The sequence below is a fragment of the Procambarus clarkii genome, chromosome 12, assembly GCF_040958095.1.
Source record: "Procambarus clarkii isolate CNS0578487 chromosome 12, FALCON_Pclarkii_2.0, whole genome shotgun sequence".
Classification (NCBI taxonomy): Eukaryota; Metazoa; Arthropoda; class Malacostraca; order Decapoda; family Cambaridae; genus Procambarus; species Procambarus clarkii.
The window spans coordinates 20,315,061-20,334,050 of record NC_091161.1 but is presented as its reverse complement, the minus strand read 5'-3'; the positions used below and the strand labels follow the sequence as shown (position 1 = coordinate 20,334,050).

Below are 18,990 nucleotides of genomic sequence, written 5' to 3'. Positions count from 1 at the left end.
ATGGGCTAAAGTATGTATGTAATGTTTATTATAAAATCATTATAATACATTCTTTTTCTTCTTTTTAAAGACGCACTTTATATAGAAAATATAATGACTATTAATTTTGTTCATAGTTTACTCATTATTTTTAAATATAGTTTTTTTTGCAAGATCATTGCTGATATGCGCCCAGGGATTTGGGTAGCGGCGTTCCCTTTGGATACATATATAGTTTTGCGAAATCATGTAGATTCATGCGTGAGTGGGGTGGCTTCAGGAAGACTGTAGGACATTTGCTGGGGAAGGGAAGGGGTGTGAGAGGTAGTTGTTCCCGAGTTCAGAGGTGTGAGTGTATTTAAGTTTAAAGGTGTTTTTATTTTTTATTAATTTTTCAGCCTTGTTCCGTAGGCAGGCAGTTCCGCACAAAACATGATTTTTTTTTTATTAATTTTCGTGACTGGCTGCTAATGCTAGTAGGTAGCTTCAACGAAGGCAGGAAGCCGGTGGCTTGTCCGAGGTGTCTCTATTTTGCCCTGATGATCCTTTCTGCTTTTTTTTCTAAAAGCTCAGCAGAGTTTATTTGGCTGATTTTTCGGCTTCTGCAGGTAGGTGGTTCCGTAAGTTATTATAACCTGCCATAGGACGGTTTTCTTTATGCTGTCCCTTATTCCAATGGCTTAAGAAATACTATTGTTGAGATAACTGTTATAATTGTACTTACAGAATCTTGGGTGTAGAATTTCAGAAATATATATGTAGCTTCGGTTATTATATCGATGAGAGAAATGGCAAATATATTGGGACCCTCGACAATAACATATGTGATCTGTTGTGATGCCAAAAAATATAGCTTAATACAGAACATATATATATTTTACAAGAAATTAAACTTTTATTAATTGAACACTAAAGAGTTAATTAATCTTTACAAGTGTTAAGATATTGAGGTTGGGACTCTGCCCCCGCACGAAATGGCTGATGCAACTAGGGAAATCGTGTATAATTCTAAAAATTGCTTAACTCTAACCCAATGTTTTCTAAATTTTTATTTCAAATGTTAACATTTGTTTTGTGGCATATTTCCATATTAAAAATAAATTCAAACCTCTGCAAATATAAATATAAAGCGCTTAGAACTATAGAAAATGCAGCATTGCTATGTTTTGTATTGCAAAAAAATTTAACTGACTGCATGTTCAAATAATGACAGTTTATCGCAGTTGACCCTTAAACATCCCGTTTGTTCATTAAATCCCCTATTGATGATTTTTTTATAATTATACATAAAGTGATGTAAGCTTTGCTATGGTGATGATGTGATTCTAGTTTGGGGAACGATTTCAATATGATAAACATTCTCTGGCTAAATGATTAATGGCTCACACAGACAATTATTAAATTTAAATTATTATTATTGCTTCCACAGAAAATGAAATCTTTACTTTGGCTACAGAAAATGGTGCAAGAGCTCGGGGATGACTTGGGTAAACAGTTTCAACCTAAAACACTAAACATATATACATGTCTTTCTTGACCTCATTTTTAATTTATATAGAGTACTGAAAGCTCATTTTCCATAGGAAATATACTAAGGAATTTATTTTATGGCTAGAATGTAAACTAGGACCCCCTCATTCAGATTAAAAGCACGACAATTATTGAACATTTACCCACCATCAAACACACACGACTCAGAAGCCATTTAAACCCCAAATATCCAACCCCCACATGCTATCCTGGTTCCTTGGATTGCCTACCACGACCAAGAACCCCACAGTTTCTTGCAAATTCAAGAAAAGGCTTACTACACAATAATATCCAACTTGTTCTTTGTAAGGAACCTTGACCCCTTCTGTATGCTTGACCCCACTGGGTCACTCGTAGGTAGGGGGGCCCCTATTGATGACGTCAGGTCACGTGATACCCCTGCGACGCTGGATGAATTTTTCTTCTGGAGACCCAATTTGGCCTCTGGCTACCAATGACCGGATGTTTTCGCTGGAACAAAATTGAAAGAAAATGGGACATATCTGGGGAAACTAGCACAAATATAACTCTAGTCTTTGTTCCCATTTATTTTTCCACCTGACTATTTTTACCTGATTATCCCTTAAACTGCGCAACGCGCCTGCAGGCTCACGTCTGGTTTGCACAACGCGCCTCCGGGTATTTGTATTTTTCACGTTCCATTCAAAACTCCCACGGCTACATGGGGTTCACATCAGCTTCCTCAGGGCTCTTGTAAACAGACACCATCTTTAAAAAAAATCGTGGTCCACATTCCCGGATATGGGAGCCTCAGTAGTGTGTGAGCAACCAAGGCTGGCGCTTGCAGCATGAGCGCACAGCACTGCTGTTCAGTGTGACCACAGCATCGCCTAATAATGTCAAAATATATATGTAACTTGTATTATTTAGCTATGATAGTGTTATAGAAGAGCCTGAGTGTGATAATGACTGGGTACAATGTTCAAATATCAGTGATTCAATGCTGTTCACGATATTCACAGCGCTAGCCACAGCACCACAGCATTATTTCGTCCATCTAGGAATCTTCAAATGATTTCTTAGGTTCCTTTTTAAACTAAACGTGTGATCAATTATTCATTTACAGGAATTAGTGACCAGGATTGTGATAATAGTAGGATTGTGGTTATAATTACCGTTGTGCGTAGTATTGTGGAAGGAGGAATTTTGGTGAGGGAGGGAGGGCGAGAATTCAGGTAGCCTCATTGTGTGTGTGTGGCTGCCACTCTTGTTTTGCTCACCATACTAGCTTAGTGGTTCGCTATGGGCAACACATATGTACATGGGTATATATAGTGTGTGTATATAGTGTAAGAACAGCAACAGGAGAATGTTGAGAGGAGCTATTTTGGTGAGGGAGGTGACGTAATCGTAGCATCGTTTGTGTGATTTTTCATGCAGTGTATGGTGGCCACTGTACTGTTTGGACACAATACCGGCTTACTTGCATAGTTCTGATAAATAAAACATGTAGATAGGTATATAGAACATGTGTAATAAGAACTATAACAGTATGGTGGGAGGAGCAATGTTGGCGAGTAAGATGTTGGAGTGAGGGAGACTGGCTGGGTGTGGCTGCTCTCACTCGAGGTGTTCTGAATGTGTTCATGGCCAAATGCTCCTATTGGCCCATACGAGGCAGCTGCTATTGGCCCATACGAGGCAGCTGCTATTGGCCCATACGAGGCAGCTGATATTGGCCCATACGAGGCAGCTGCTATTGGCCCATACGAGGCAGCTGCTATTGGCCCATACGAGGCAGCTGCTATTGGCCCATACGAGGCAGCTGCTATTGGCCCATACGCGGCAGCTGCTATTGGCCCATACGCGGCAGCTGCTATTGGCCCATACGAGGCAGCTGCTATTGGCCCATACGAGACAGCTGCTATTGGCCCATACGAGACAGCTGCTATTGGCCCATACGAGGCAGCTGCTATTGGCCCATACGAGGCAGCTGCTATTGGCATATACGAGGCAGCTGCTATTGGCCCATACGCGGCAGCTGCTATTGGCCCATACGAGGCAGCTGCTATTGGCCCATACGAGGCAGCTGCTATTGGCCCATACGAGGCAGCTGCTATTGGTCCATACGAGGCAGCTGTTATTGGCCCATACGAGGCAGCTGCTATTGGCCCATACGAGGCAGCTGCTATTGGCATATACGAGGCAGCTCCTATTGGTCCACACGAGGCAGCTCCTATTGGCCCATACGAGGCAGCTCCTATTGGCCCATACGAGGCAGCTCCTATTGGCCCATACGAGGCAGCTCCTATTGGCCCATACGAGGCAGCTCCTATTGGCCCATACGAGGCAGCTCCTATTGGCCCATACTATCGGCTCCTATTGGGTTTTTTCAGTTATATCGTACTAAGACAAGGGAAAGGATAGGTCCATTAAAAACTGAGACAGGTCAAATAACAGATAGTGATGAAGAGATGAGTAGTATTTTTAATAAATATTTTGTATCTGTATTTACTAAAGAGGAACTTAACAATATGCCTTCAGCTGAACAAGGTGCAGTCTTGGTGCAGTTAGGTGCAGTCACAGTGAGAGGTTGTGTTAGCTGGAGCTCCGATTCTAATAACATTATTATTGCAATAATGGAAGGATTAGTGTAGCGAGTAGATTATCCCAATAATATACTCGCTCCAAATGCTTTGTTAATATTCCTGTCAACCTTTGGAGATGAATGAGGTGAGGCGTTGCCCGGGCATATAAGCAGCAGGATAGCAAACATTAACCAGAGTCTACTTTCAAGTGTGGTCTAGAACAGACACTTGCGAGATACTGTACCGACGCTCAGTGCGCTCAACTCACACCAAAGTATCACCTGTGTACTTCTGTATATTCGACCAAATATATATATAGTATCTTAGTGTCTGTGTTTATTTGTCACCATACTTTACGTAACAATAGAACCGTTACATTAGTAAAAGATTTGGTGAGTCTGGTTGGAGCTCTGAGAGCAGAGATGGATTCCCTGCGGGAGGAGGTACGACGGGTACGACTTCGGGAGGAAACGAAGGAGGAGGCCAGTGTTGACGGGACCTCATTAAAAAGGACTGACGAAACCAGTATTAAGAAGTCCTAGATATAGTGCTCTGGCTCCGGTGTCGCTACTGCACTGTGCTTTGCGTGTGGTTTTAATTTTGTGGGTGCGAGAGCCAGGAGTTATCTTCAGTATTCGGGCTGCATGCGCCTAGGGCTGCCTTCCCTAGGTGCCCTGTAAGTACTGCCCTTGGGGCTTGGGGCCACCTTCCACAGGCTCCTCGGGGTCTGCCTCTGCTGGTCCGTTTTACCTTTCGGGTTTTCGGCCGCCTGTTGGGCTCTTGGGTGTTCTGTTCTCCCTTGTTACCGGCAGGTAAGAGGCAGTTTGCACTGGTAGGGGCGCAGGGTGCTGCTCAGCTTGTATTTCCCGACATCGCGGCCGGCTCTGTTCCTTGGGGTTCGCTGTCCTCTTGCGGGGTTTTGTTTCTGTTTTTGCCTGGTGGGGGGTTCTGTCATTTTATTCAGTTTGTTTTTTTGCCCTTCCACTGTTCTCCTCGGTGGCGCCCCCTGCTAGGTCCCCGTGAGTGTACACGTCCCTGGGGTTCAGCTTTAGAAGTTTGCTTGGTAGTTTTGGGCGCCGGTTTGCAGCACCCTGCCTGGGACTACCTGAGCGCGAGTCCTCTTAAAGTAAACGCTCAGGACCCTGGGAATCCCCTAGGGGGCGCGTGGGTCCGATGGATGTGACCCCGGAGTCCCCACTCGCTGTGTGCGAGTTTGAGGGTTGCTCGGTCCCCTTGTCTCAGGGTGACCCTCATTGTTTTTGCCTCTGCCACGCTGCCTGTTGGGTCGGTGATACTTTCGACCCTGAGTCCTGTGAGTGTTGCTGCTTGCTTGTGACTCAATTTACCCAATCCTCTGATGATTCTATTCGGGTACAGGCGGTACGTGCGTTGCAGTCTAGGTTTCGTCTGTTGCAACGCTCTCGGTTGGTTGCTTCTCCGGATGCCCCGGGGCTGCCCCGCTTTGCTTTTCGAGACCCGGACTTGGGGGTGGGGGTCGCTTCGATCCTGGTTCAGTCCGCACCTCCTCGTCCTTCCCCTTCTGTTCGTTCTGGTCCCCCGCCCCTGCTTCCGGCCCCGAAGCGTCTGAGGGTTTCGGGGTCGGAGCAGGGGTTACTTGATCTCGAGACTCGGGCAGCTTCAGGGGTTGCCCCTTCCGGGGGGGCGGCAGAGGCATTCGAGTCTTGTCTCCCGGCCGAAGCTTCAGGGTCTGACCAGTGGGCCCCCCTTCCTCCAGCTTTTCCGGCTGCTCCGTCCTTGTCTTGTGGGGTCGGGGCTTGGGGAGAGGACTCGGCCTCGGGTCCTGTGGTGACGGACCTCGAGGCTGCGGAGGGGCTGACTTGGGGGCCTTGGGCCCCGCTGGACCCCGCCTGGGTTTTTCTTCCCACTGAGCGGGGCTTATTGTTACAAGGAGTGGGGTTTTCTTTTCCCCCCTCTGCGTACGAGTTGGATTTGGTGTCGGCCCCTCCCCGGGTTCGGTTCCATGTTCCCCCGGGTACATCGGTTCCGTCCTTCCGGAGGTTTTCGGCTTATTGCATCCAACCTGGTGTGGTGGGAGCGGCCTTTGCAGCTTACCTCCTGCATGACCTGGATTATGCCTCGGAAATGGATCCGTCCACGTTCAGGTTTGGGACTTCGTTCCCTTTCTGGCTCCGTTACGAGGTTCCGGAGTCGTCCTGGCTAGCAGACTGCCCCTTGTTTAGTCTGGATTCCTGGCATTCCTTCTGTCATTCCCGCACGCTGGAGTGGCGGAAAGCTTCCACGGTGCTTCAGGTTTTCCTGGGGGGTGAACTTGAGTACCTGAATGAGTGCTTGTTTGCCCCTGCCCTTCCCCGCGATGTGGGCGTTATTCAGCTCCATGTGCAGGTTCCCTCCCTTTCGGCGGCGCTCGTGGCAGAGGACTTGCGCGCCCGGGGCCTTTTTTGTTCGGCCTTGCGGTTCTTTTCCCTCCTGGAGCTGTCTTCGGATTGGCTCATGGAGGATGTGGGGACGCTTGGGTCCGTCCCGGGGTCCGGCACCTTGTCCTCGGCTGCGCGTTCGTCGGCTGCCTTGTTGAAGCTGTTCACGCCGATTTTGCGGGATGTGGTTTCCCTGTTCTATGCTTCCCGTCTCGCGTGTCGGCAGGCGGTGCTGGGTTCCTCCGTGGAATCTGCTTGGGCTCTGGCTCTTAGGCGTTCTTCACCTTTTTGTCCTCTCCTCTTCTCCACGGGGAGTCGGCCGTGGCGAAGTTTATTCAGGCTGCGTCGGCGGCTTGTCGTCCGATGTCGGACTTGTTGGTTTTCTGGGGGTCCCGGGGTGGGTCTTCCCGGAAAGGTCGTGCCAGGGCTCGGGGTTCCTCTCATCGTAGTAGACCTCTGGTGTCAGGTTTGGGGTTGGCTCCTCCTGCGGACCCTCCCTCGTCTGGTCGGCGCGGTGTTCGCGCTGTGCGGGGTTCTGGGTCTCGTAAGGGTCGCCCGCCCTTTCGCGGTTTGCCCCCTTGACGGGGCGATGGGGGGGCGGCTTGCGCTGTTCGCCCGCGCCTGGTCCCACGATTCGTGGGCCTTTCGGGTCGTGTCTCGCGGCCTACGGTGGCGTTGGGTGGCCCCTCCCCCCTTTGGGGGGTCGGGGCTGGCAGGGCAGGTTTCTTCCCCTGCGCTCTGTCGAGTCGTCTAGGAGTGGGTACGCTTGGGCGTCGTCGAAACGACGACGTCCCTCAGATGGGTTTCCCGTCTGTTTCCGGTTCCGAAACGAGACTGCGCGGACCTGCGGTTCATTCTGGACTTGTCCCGTCTGAACCCCTGGGTTCATTGCCCCTCCTTTCGGATGACTACGCTGTCTCAGGTTCAGCTCCTCTTGGAGCCGGGAGCTTGGATTGTGTCCCTGGACCTCCGGGACGCTTATTGGCATGTCCCGATTCATCCGCGGTTCAGGGACTGGCTCGGTTTTGTTGTGGGGCGTCTGAGTTACCGCTTTCGTTGTCTCCCGTTCGGGTTGAACCTGGCACCTCGCGTGTTCACGCGCCTTACACGGGTTGTGGTGGCTCGTTTGCGTCTCCTAGGTGTTCGGGTGTTGGCCTACCTCGACGACTGGCTGGTTTGGGCTCCCAGCCAGTCAGCTTGCTTGCTAGCCAGAGATTTGGTTCTTTCCCAGCTCACCGAGTTCGGGTTCTTGGTGAACTGGAGGAAGTCCCATCTGGTTCCCTCTCAGGTTCGGACTTGGCTGGGTCTCGTGTGGGACTCTCAAACCGCCTCCTTGTCTCTCCCTCCGGAGTCTCTCCTGCGGCTGCGGTCCCGCCTTCGTCTGTTTCTGGAGGGCCCTCGGGTCACCCGGCGGTTGCTCGAGGGGCTGTGCGGGAGCCTGAACTTCGCGATGGTGGTCTACCCGCCGGGTCGGGTTTGGCTTCGACGGCTGTTCTGGTTCCTTCGGGGTTCCCCCTTCCGCCTCTCTCGCGATCGCAGAGTTCGACTCCCGGGGGCCTTGCGTCGGTTGCTGCGTCACCGGCTTCCTCTTCGGGTTTTTCGGGGTTCAGTGCCTTGGCGGCTGCCCGAGCCCTCGCTCGATGTGTACACGGATGCGTCGTCTCTCGGCTGGGGTTTTGTGACCAGTGCTCACCAGGCCGGCCAGGGGCGTTGGGATCCGTCCTTCCGTCGAGCTCACAGTACGGTGCGGGAGTTCGCGGCAGTGTGGTTTGCTCTGGGGAGGATTCGGGTGGCCCGCGGATCGACGATTCGGCTCCATTCGGACTGCTCTCCGGTGGTTCATTGCCTGAACCACGGGGGTTCGATGCGGTCCTTGTCTCTTTGGGGTTGGTCGCTTCGGGTGACTCGTCTGCTGAGTTCTCGGGGTTTGGCTCTCCTGGCGGTTCACGTACGGGGCGTGTCCAACGTCTTGGCCGACGCCCTGTCTCGCTTCGTTCCCCTCTCCACGGAGTGGACGGTCGACGACGAGTCCTTCCGTTGGCTTTGTCAGACGTTCGGGCGCCCCGAAGTGGACCTCTTCGCGTCGGCGTGGTCGCGGCGTCTTCCCGTTTATGCGGCGCCCTTCCCCAATTGCGAGGCCGTCGGGGTCGATGCCTTTCGGCTAGACTGGTCGAGGTGGGGGTTCCTGTACCTCTTTCCCCTGGTTCGGCTGTTGCTCCAGGTCCTGACTCGCTTAGAGACTTACCGGGGGAGAGTTGTCCTTCTGGCCCCTTGGTGGCCGGCCCAGCCTTGGTTTCAGGCGCTGGTTGCTCGGTGTCCGAACCCAAGGGTTTTCCCGCGGCTCCGCCTCTTTCAGCAGATCGGGCCGGTACGTCACGTAGCTGGTTCGATCTTCTCCTCGAGTCTTCGCGTATGGTTTTTTTGACTCGAGTCTATCATCATCTCTATGGTGATCAGGTGGCCTCCTTGTTGGTGTCCCACCTGAGGGCTTCTTCTCAGCGGCAGTATGAAGTTTCCTGGCGGTCCTTCCGTTTCTTTTTGCGTCTTCGTCGTGTTAGCTCCTTGTCTGTTCGGGTGGTCTTGTCCTTCCTCTCGTGGTTGTTTCAGGACCGTCATCTTATGCCTAACACTGTCGCTTCGTATCGTGCGGCGCTGGCGGAGCCGCTTCAGCTTGCTTTCGGTATCGATGTTACGTCTGCGCCGTTTCGCAAGCTGTCTCGTGCATTGTTTCACCTCCGGCCTGCTCATGCGTCGCCTGAGCCGTCCTGGTCTTTGGACAGAGTGCTTGCTTTCCTTTCGTCTCCTCGTTTCGTTGTGGCCCCTTCGGTCCAGGATTGTTTTTCCAAGGCACTTTTCTTGTTGGCTTTGGCCTCTGGGGGTCGGGTAGGGGAGCTTCATGCTCTCCTCCAGCGCAGGGGTTTCTGCTCTTTTGGTCGTGGTGATAGTTTTGTTCGTTTGCAGCCGTCTCCTTCTTTTCTGGCGAAGAATGAGACTGCTGCGTTCCGGAGGGGTCCATGGGTGGTTGATGCTTGGTTGGTCAGGCCGGGGGTGCATCATGTTTTGTGTCCGGTTGCGGCGCTTCGCCGTTATTTGCGCGCCACAGCTTCTGTGTCCGGGGACGCGCTGTGGGTTGATCCGGTTTCCCTTCTTCCCTGTTCGCGGGTTCGGGTCTCTCAGGTCGTCTGCAGGGTTATTAGGTCCAGCCAGCCTGCGGTCTATCCCCGTGCCCATGACGTTCGTAAGTTCGCGGCTCTTGCTGCCGTCTTTGGGAATATGTCTTGGTCTGATATTCGGGCGCGGGGATTTTGGCGGTCGAACAGGGTCCTGGCTGCTCGTTACCTTGTGAATGTCCCTGGGCCTCGTCGGGCCTGTGTTGCTTTGGGTCGGCGGTTGCAGCCAGTTGTCTCGGCTTCGAGTTGAGGGGTGAGCGACGACCGCCTCCCAGGTAAGTCCCTCTTTTTCTGTCTGTGGGTAGTTAGCTCCGGGGAGCCGACGGGGCTCCCCCCAGAAAACCAGCGTTGAATGTAATGAAACGCCATTTTCTGGGTGAGTCCCGGAGGCTCCCCGGCATCCCTCCCTCCCTCCGGTCGGCGGTTTTTCGCGTTTTTGACATCCAGCCTCAAGAACTGAGGTGTGGGTAGCCGGCGCTGGGGGTCTGGGGCTCCCCCTTCCCCATCCCGGGGAGGGGGGAGCTGCGCAGACAGCGGCGCGGCAGTGTGTGACGTCACACTAGTTTGCTTGTTTTCGGTTGGGGAGTTCTATCCACTAGTTCGGTTTTTGGTAGCAATTTTAACCAGAATAGGGGTTTGTTTTGGGGCGCTTACCTTTCTGGGTGCCTGTTCCGGTCGATGGCAGGCATAGAATGCTTCCAACTACACGGGGGCTTCTATAGGCCATTGCTCCCCCTTGCCTCTCTGAGGGGGCCCGGTTCTGGCCGTGGTCCCCGGTAGGCCTAAGAACTCCATACACATGACTGATGCCAAAGTCTGATATTAGCATATCAGCCTGGGATAGCTCCGGGGAGCCTCCGGGACTCACCCAGAAAATGGCGTTTCATCACATTCAACGCTGGTTTTTTTCTGTGCAGACAAGAGCATTTAATTCATTAATTTTATTTCTTAGACTAATGCTGTTAGTGTAATATATCCTAAGTGAATTGTTATTTTGAGGCCCTTTTCTTTCCCTGATCATTTTGCCAATTGTTTTCTCCCATGAACACATACTTTTATTACCTCCTTCCTCCAAATCAATTCCCATACCACTATCTATTAACAGTTTAAACCCAAACAAACACCTCTAACCACTGGTTCCAACGAGTTCGCAACAGCAACAACCCCAGCCCTTGATAGATGCACCCCATCCCGAGCATACATTTCATTTCTTCCATAGAAGTGTTCCCAGTTGTCTATGAAAGATATTGCATTTGATTTGCAATATCTTTCCACCGGCAATTGACACCAAGTTCCCTCGTATTGGCCCATATGAGGCAGCTCCTATTGGCCCATACGAAGCAGCTGCTATGCGATGTTCTGAATGTGTTGATGGTAAATGTATATAGTGTGTGACAGTGTATAGTGTGTACATATGTTGTAAATATACATAAATGAACATGAAACATTGGTGTGAATAACTGTATGATGGGAGGGGCAAGAATCCCATTACAAGAATGGGATTCTTGTAATGTTATTTGTCTATTTGTACTCACTGCATTTGTGCGCCCCTTGAGGGACTTGAAGTAGAGGGGGGTAGAAATAGCCTAAGCTACTCTATCCCTTTGAGATGTATTTATTGCTTATCTCAATAAACATACTTGAACTTGGGAGGGGCAAAGTTGGCGAATATAATGTTGGAGAAGTGAGGGAGGGCTGGCTGGGTGTGGCAGCTCTCACTCGCGGTGTTCTGAATGTGTTGATGGTGAATGTATATAGTGTGTGACAGTGTATAGTGTGTAAATAGATTGTATATACATAAATTAGCATGATACATAGTAAATATGTGCTGCATATGTGTACACAAGTGTCATGCACATAACACAGTGTCTTCGGACAGTACGGAAGTTTTACTGTCTTAATATAGTGTACGTGTTCACTATACATAGGATTAGCACATAAAAACAAATAAAATGTATTTGGAACTGTGCGAAAAAAATGAACGAAAATATATTCGCGGCAGCTCGCGCGCCCCGCCTGAGCACCCTACTGGCCCCGGGAGCGTACGTCACGGGCGAACAGGGAATGATGACGTCACGCCCCAACTTACGGACCCCATAGCAGCCAAAGTAAGTACAATTTCGATTTTTTTTTCAACATACCCATACTGAGGGAAGGGTTTCTGACACTTTAAAGAGAAAAAATAATTTTTTCCAGAGAATTTATTTCCTGCGCACTGCGGGGGTGTCATATTTGGAGGCAATACAGTTAAGGGGTTATTGAAACCTTACCAAATATAGGTTGAGAAACCCTTATTTCAGATACGCTTCCCAGCAGGAATTAGAAACAGATATATTGTATTTACATAAAAACACTCGCACACACATACTCACGCTATTAAAATTAATATACTCCAAAGAAAGGTTTATATTCCTTTCACCAGTTTTTTTTTTTTAATCTATTGATCATTCATCCTCTGTACCATTCATTAGTAGGGACCCCCCCTATTGACGCCTAGTACTCACGCCAGAGCCTTGGGACAAATTGTGAAAAAACGGTTGGGTTCGGGCACGAGTCGCTCACGCTCGCCCTGGGAGGTGAGTGGGGGGATCCCTGGGGGGAACGGACCACCACCCCACCCCACCATCTAGCCATGTGCACATCGAGCGTGCCATAACCCAACCGCTTAAATCCATTTTTGCACAAATCCGCCCCAGAAGTTGCAGCAACCTAAACCTAGCATGCAACGCCGCAGCTGCCTGTACCTGCATATCATGATTGGTGACTTTGGTGAACGGGAGCACTCACAGACAACACGCCTCGCATGACTCCGGGTCAAAAGAAACACCGACCCAACAGGCAGCATTGTGGAAGCACAACCGGTGAGTGTCACCCTGAGAAAAGGGGACAGAACAACATTCGAACTCGCAAGACGTGAGGACCACGTAGCCCCCCGTGGGGTTTTCCAGGGCCTTGAGCCATGGTTACATGCTAAGGGAAGCCCAGGCAGGGTACTGCAAACCGACGCCAAGTCTACCAAACAAACTTCTAAAAGCTGAACCCCCGGAACGTGTCCACTCACGGGGGCCAAGCAGGGAATATCATCAAACAGAAAATATATATATAAATACCCCGAGAACAGCAAAGGGGGATCACAAAGGTAGACTCTCCTACCAGGCAAAAACAAAAGCAAAAGAAAAACCCTGCAAGAGGACAACTTACCCAGGTGAAACATAACCCGCTGCTGTTATTGGTGAAAACTAGCTATGCAGTACCCCGTGCCCCTACCAGTGATGAAAACTACCTCCTACCCAGAGACAAACAAGGGCGACAAATCCCCAGCTGACTCCAAGGGCGGCCAAGTACCCAGCAGTAAAGGACACAGCAGAGGTAGATCCCATGGTGACTTGTGGAAGGTAGCCCCAAGCCCTAAGGGCAGTATTTACAGGGCACCTAGGGAAGAGAGTCCTAGGCGCATGCATCCCAAGTACTGTGGAATCTCTCTCCTGGCTCACACACAACCTATAGAGACAGCCCACACCACAAGGCACAGAACTGAAACAAAACTGGAGTCAGAGGCACCCGACCGGTCAGTAATCACATCAGCCAAGAACTGCTGGTCGGATCGCCGGTGTGGGAGGTCTGGGGTCCCCCTTCCCCCTCCCGGGAGTGGGGGGGGGTCCAATTGTTCGGCTTTCGGTAGCAATATTTTCACCAGAATAGGGGTTTGTTTTGGGGCGCCTTCCTTTCTGGGTGCCTATCCAGGTCAATGACAGACAGAATGCTCCCAACCACAGGGGGGTTTCTATAGGCCATTGCTCCTCGTGCCTCTCTGAGGGGGGGGGGGGATGCAGGTTCTGGCTCGTGGTCCCCGGAAGAAAGAACTCCAAGCACTTTGACTGATGTCAGAAAGTTATACATATCCATTCAGCCTGGATAGCTCCGGGGAGCCGATGGGGCTCCCACAAGAAAGAGGCGTTGACAGAGCAAGCATCCGAGGCGGTCTGCTTTGCCTCAGCTGTCAGGCGGGAGTTGCCACAAAGATATCGTTACCTAATTATCTTAATGTCTCTGATTGATTTTTTCTTAGTTTTTTGCAGTAATATTATTCAATCGTGTGTAGTGTGATATATTTATATAATAAAATGTGTGAATCAATGCTATACTGTATTCAAAATTATTGTGTTCATATTACTGATTCAATTATTTTGTTCATAAAACAATAAACAAATAGTTTTGCGGTTATTACATTATATACACAGGTTATATATAACCAGCATGATTTGTTCACCATAATGAACCACTAAGATGATATGGTGAGTCAAAAAGCAACGAGGAGTGGCCACCACATTCCAGCCAGCCAGCCGCTCTCCACCACCCCCTCCCTCAACAACACCTCACTCACCAACATGCTCCTCCCACCATACTGTTTTTGCTTTTATTCACTATATACAGACATTATATATAAGTATCTACATGTTTTGTTCACTATAACTGTTCAATTAAGCTGGTATAATGCCCAAAGAGCATAGTGGCCACTCTTACACATCATGACAAGTCTTGCAGATGATGCCACCTCACTCACTAAAATGGTTTCTCCCACCACTCAATTTGTTATTACACTATATATACACGTTATATATACTGTAAGTACAGTGGTACCTCGGAATACGAGTGTCCCTGTATATGAGTTTTTCGGAATACAAACAGGATTTGTTCGGAAAATTTGCCTTGGAAGACGAGGGTGTTGATACACGTACAGGCCGACTAGCACGTGGTGGCACGGCGATCGCGCCTCAGTTTACCGGTACCTTGCGCCCAGTGACTATGCCGCCTGAATTCTCCACAAGAATTTATTTTTTTTCTCGGATTTTTGGCCATTTGAGCATAAAAGTTGTTGTTATATATAAAATGTCACCAAAGCATGAGTTAGACCAGCATCAAATAAAGAGCTATGTTGATCACTAGCCATGAGTGCCAAACAGCGATGAAATGTTTCTACTCTTTTTCAGGGTTGTCAACTCCACACTTATCCTACAGCGTTAAATTTGGTATCACTGAGATCGCAATAAAATTCCCTACACGGACATATGCATATAAATGTAGAATCAATGTCGCAGCCCACCCGCAAGAGTGTGGGAAGTGGCCGAAGTGTTACCCGTGACGGCACATCGGCGAAACCCCTATTGAAAAGTGTATACAGTATTCTTTTCACTGTTTTGACATTAATTTTTAATGTCCGTATTTCATTTTTGTACCAATGTGTTCACAATAGAATGTTCTAGAAGAACATAAGTATAAAATGTCACACAAGGATGTGTTAGACCGGCACCAAATAAAAAACTACTTTGATTACTCTTGTCGTGTCAACAATACAATTGTCTTACCTCGATGGTGCAATGCTATGCTGTTCTCTCAAATAGGCTATGCGGCTATTAGAGAAAACGGAAATTTCATGGCAAACATTTTCAAACTATCCCAAAGTCGATCGCATGACAAATAGAGATTATAGAAATATTTTTTCTCGTGACTCGTGAGCGAGTCCGCTGTGCGACTTCAACACAAAAAGTGGTAATGCTCACGAGCACCATGATAACGCTAAAGTGTTAAGAAAATGTGTGAAGTATGAGAAGAATTGCAAAGTTGTGTTGAAAAAACTCGCCCAGATAAAGCTGTAGCAGGCTGTTGCACTGACCCTTTTAAATGACAATGTGATGTCTTACTACAGACAAGTGTTGAAATATAGGGAAAAACAAGTGTCTTTAGATAGATTCTTAGTAAGACAAGCAAGTCTTAGTGGTATGCAGGCAAAACGTGCCAGTGTGTGCACACCAGTGAAGTCCTCACTGCCTGATGTTATAATGGAAGGGGACTCCTCTTCCAAACAATAACACCTCTTCTCCTCCCTCCTCCTCACCATCTTCCATACGCCAACAGCAGTCATCAGCAAGGTAAGTAATAACTTGAACATAGTTTTGTAGGTTTATTTAGATGAATTAGGTATAAAATTTAGTTTGAAGTGAGGATTTTGGGTAGTCAGGAACGGATTAATTCATTTCCCATTATTTCTTATGGGGAAATTAGCTTCGGATTATGAGTTTTTGGAATACGGGCTGTCTCCAGGAATGGATTAAACTCTTAAACCAAGGTACCACTGTATCTACATTTGTGTTCACCATAGCGAATCACTAATCTTGTATGGTGACAGCAGACAGTAAAATGTTGCCACACATAACTGATGCTCCCTCCCCCTCCATCCCTCCCTCCCTCACTGGTTCAAGGCAAGACGCACTAACATTCCTTCTTCAAGTATATACTGTTTGTGGTGTTATTACACTATATACACACATTATATATAAGTCTCTACATTTTTGTTCATTATAACTGATCAACTAAGCTGGTATAGTGCCTAAAGAGCATAGTGTCCTCCCTTACACAGCATGACAAGTCATGCACATGATGCCACCTCCCTCACCAAAATGGCTTCTCCCAACATTCCTTCTGCTGTTATTATACTTTATATACATGTTACATATATAAATACAGTGTCCATTCAATTTAAAGACCTATATGGGGCTGTACCCAGATCGTTAAATGCAGGGCTCTGGTATTTATGAAGTTGGTGAAGTGTTGGTAATATTTCAAGTAACATTCTGGTAAGATATATTTTATGTAACTAAAATGAAATACAGTTCATTGTGTAATTGCGTTGCAAGTTAGTTCCTGTGTTAGTGCCCATTCTATCACAGGTTACAATTAATAATTCCTTCATATGACAAGTTGGATCACAAGTGGACCACACAACAAGTGAACCATAGTAACCAAACACCTCCCTCCCTCCCTCACCCCCCCACTCTTCCCTCACCCCCCACTCTTCTCTCACACCCCACTCTTCCCTCACCCCCCACTCTTCCCTCACCCCCCCACTCTTCCCTCACCCCCCCACTCTTCCCTCACCCCCTCACTCTTCCCTCACCCCCTCACTCTTCCCTCACCCCCTCACTCTTCCCTCACCCCCTCACTCTTCCCTCACCCCCTCACTCTTCCCTCACCTCCCCCACTCTTCCCTCACCCCCCCACTCTTCACTCAACCCCCCCACTCTTCCCTCACCCCCCCCCACTCTTCCCTCACCCCCCACTCTTCCCTCACCCCCCCCCACTCTTCCCTCACCCCCCCCCACTCTTCCCTCACTCTTCCCTCACCCCCCCCACTCTTCCCTCACCCCCCCCACTCTTCCCTCACCCCCCATTCTTCCCTCACCGCCCCATTCTTCCCTCACCCTCCATTCTTCCCTCACCCCCCACTCTTCCCTGACCCCCCCCCACTCTTCCCTCACCCCCCCCACTCTTCCCTCACCCCCCCCACTCTTCTCTCACACCCCACTCTTCCCTCACACCCCACTCTTCCCTCACACCCCACTCTTCCCTCACACCCCACTCTTTCCTCACCCCCCCACTCTTCCCTCACCCCCCCCACTCTTCCCTCACCCCCCACTCTTCCCTCACCCCCCCCACTCTTCCCTCACCGCCACCACCCTCCCTCCCTCACTGCTTCTATCCCTCCCTGCTTCTCCCCATCAATGCCTCCCTCCATCACTGCCTCCCATCCCTCCCTCAGTGCCTTCCATCCCTCTCTCAATGTCTTCCATCACTGCCTCTCTGCCTTCCTCATAACATGAGAACAGCAGGCTATGGAGGAGGTAGCTACTAACAGGGTCAAGGGAGTTACTAACGGGGTCGAGGCTAGATGTAGAGGCGTACATGTCTGTCAGCCCCTGCTCAAAAATGCCAACTGCGCATAATTCCTAAAACTATATATGTTTAATTAATAAACAGGGAACAATAAAACATGTTAATGATTAATAATGTATAGTAATACACAAAAATTAACATATTTTGGCATAAATATTTTACTGCTAAGATTAAAACTTTTAATACAGTACGAGTGAGAGGTTTAGCAACCGTCGCCTGGTCAGCAATCCTTCCCTCCGCCTCCCTCACCACCACCAACACCCTCACTACCACCACCACCACCAACACCCTCACCACCACCACCACTCTCCCTCCCTCACTGCTTCTATCCCTCCCTGCCTCTTCCCCTCAATGCCTCCTTCCATCAATCACTACCGCCCATCCCTCCCTCAATACCTTCAGGGTCGGTGGCCCATTGCCATGTGAGGGCCCGCCGATACCGAAACAAACCCAATATCGACCGCCAGACCGGTATATGAGGTTCCAGATACTGGGTCTCCCAAACCGGTCAATGGAACCGGCAGATTGGTAAATAAGAGACTGTTAAATAGAGTCGATACTGTATCTACATGTGTGTTTTACCATAACAAACCACTAAGTTGTTAAGCTGAGTCAAAAAGCAGCAAGGAGTGGCCGGCACACCAGCCAGCCACTGGCTGCCACTCACTCCTTCACCAAAATTCTCCTCCCACTATACTGTTTTTGCTTTTATTCACTATATACAGACGTTATATATAAGTATCTGCATGTTTTGTTCACCATAGTAAACCACTATGCTGATATAGTAAGTGCAGACAGCAACAGGTGGCCACACAGATTCGGCAGTCGATGCTTCAGACCTCCCACCCACAACTTTACTCATCTCACAGCACAGCACAAATTATCACACCAATCCTGCTATTGTCAGAATCCTGGTAATTTTTATCACAGTCAGGGGGTCTTCTGTAATACTATCATTGCTAAATAATACCAGTTACATATATTTTTGACATTTTTAGGTGAAACTGTGGTCACAAGCTGAACAACAGTGTTGTGAGCTCATGCTGCTTGTGCCAGCCTTGGTGGCTCACTCAGTACTGAGGCCCTCTCACCCGGGAATGTTGCCAACAATTTTTTTTTTAAATGGCGTCTGTTTACAAGAGCCCTGCGGAAGGTGATGTGAACCCCTTGTATCTGCGGCCGGCCGTTTAAATAGTATGCCATATTTTTATGGAGTTTTATTATTTTTATTTAAACTCCAGTTTAAATAGCGGGTAGTACTCCAAAACGTCATATTGCGCTCCCGCAAACATGTGGGTGCGCACGTTTGCGTCAGTTACTCAACATGTCATAACGTGTTGTGCAGTTTAAGGGTTAACCACCGCACTGCACAGAGTGCCTTGAGGCATTAGATTGGGGGTACACAGAGCATCAGATTGGGGGTTAGATCGGGGGATTCCTTCCTACAGAAGGATTCCTTCCTCCTTAGATTCCTTCCTACAGAAGGAATAGAAAAACTGACTTCGGAAGCGTATCAAGTCTGTCTGAAACATGTTCCTTTGAGGAAAGCCAGAAAGAGATCCAACGTAGAAAGAGAACGCAGACACTATAAACGCAGGAAAAAAATAACGGAACTGCTTATGCAGACAGGAATTT

General features: G+C 49.1%; 1 protein-coding gene across 3 annotated transcripts in view; it reads left to right on the top strand.

Moving 5' to 3' along the window:
- Positions 1-18,990, top strand: part of LOC138363882 (uncharacterized) — a 135,313-nt gene that overhangs the window by 101,788 nt on the left and 14,535 nt on the right. The window contains exon 4 of one of the 3 annotated variants that reach the window (XM_069323353.1): positions 11,627-11,732. The exons of the other annotated variants lie outside the window; for them this stretch is intronic. The gene's annotated coding sequence lies outside the window, so the exon portion shown is untranslated. Of the gene's footprint in view, positions 1-11,626; positions 11,733-18,990 lie in introns of those variants that run through there. 3 annotated transcript variants of the gene reach the window in all.